Here is a 771-nt window from a genome sequence, read left to right as displayed (position 1 = left end):
TATTATTATGTAATTTCACCAGTGAGGGGAGGGGGAAGGGAGAAAGCAAGCTACCAGGACTTGAACCATGGCCAACCATGTGGAAGTCCAGCACCTTAACCACCACGCCACCTGCCGGCCCCTAAGCCTGGTTCGGCTTCACTTGTGATCTATGCCCATTCCTAGGAGGGAATGGCTTGCCAATCCTGATCTAAATTCTCTTAGTTCCCTTGGAAATTTTGTCAAGCAGAGAAGTACCCCTCTCCGGTTCCTTCTCTTTTCTCCATCACATGTACCTTACAAATTTCTCAGAATAATCCATGTGTCTGGTCACAGGGCTGCTCATCTCCATTTGGTTCTAGAATAGCTTAAATTACTTTACCAAAGGCAGTAGCCCATGTCCTATATAAAAAGAAAGATCAGCGTTCCCTCTGCTTAACAGACTGCCCATTTTTCCTATTAACAAACGTATTCAGACTTTCTCTGATATCTTGTTTTTCCATTTGGTTCCTAAAATGGAATCCATATCAATATAGATATTTCTTGATACAGTATGGGCAAACAAAAGATAGAGAACAAGTAACTAAAGTTTGGAAGAGATCATAGATTTTCATTTCCTTATGTCAAAGATAAAGAAACAGGTCCAGAAGGGTTTGATGACAGCGTTTTGGACCCAGAAATTCTTTTTTTTTTTTTGGAGAGATTTTCACTGTAGGGCGCGTGCGCTCGCCAGACAGACAGAGAGAGACATAGAGACAGAAAGCGAGAAATCACCCCCCAGGGGGGATGGTC

The sequence above is a fragment of the Tupaia chinensis genome, unplaced genomic scaffold (assembly GCF_000334495.1).
Source record: "Tupaia chinensis unplaced genomic scaffold, TupChi_1.0 Scaffold000248_1, whole genome shotgun sequence".
Lineage (NCBI taxonomy): Eukaryota > Metazoa > Chordata > Mammalia > Scandentia > Tupaiidae > Tupaia > Tupaia belangeri.
This window is presented reverse-complemented; position numbering follows the sequence as displayed.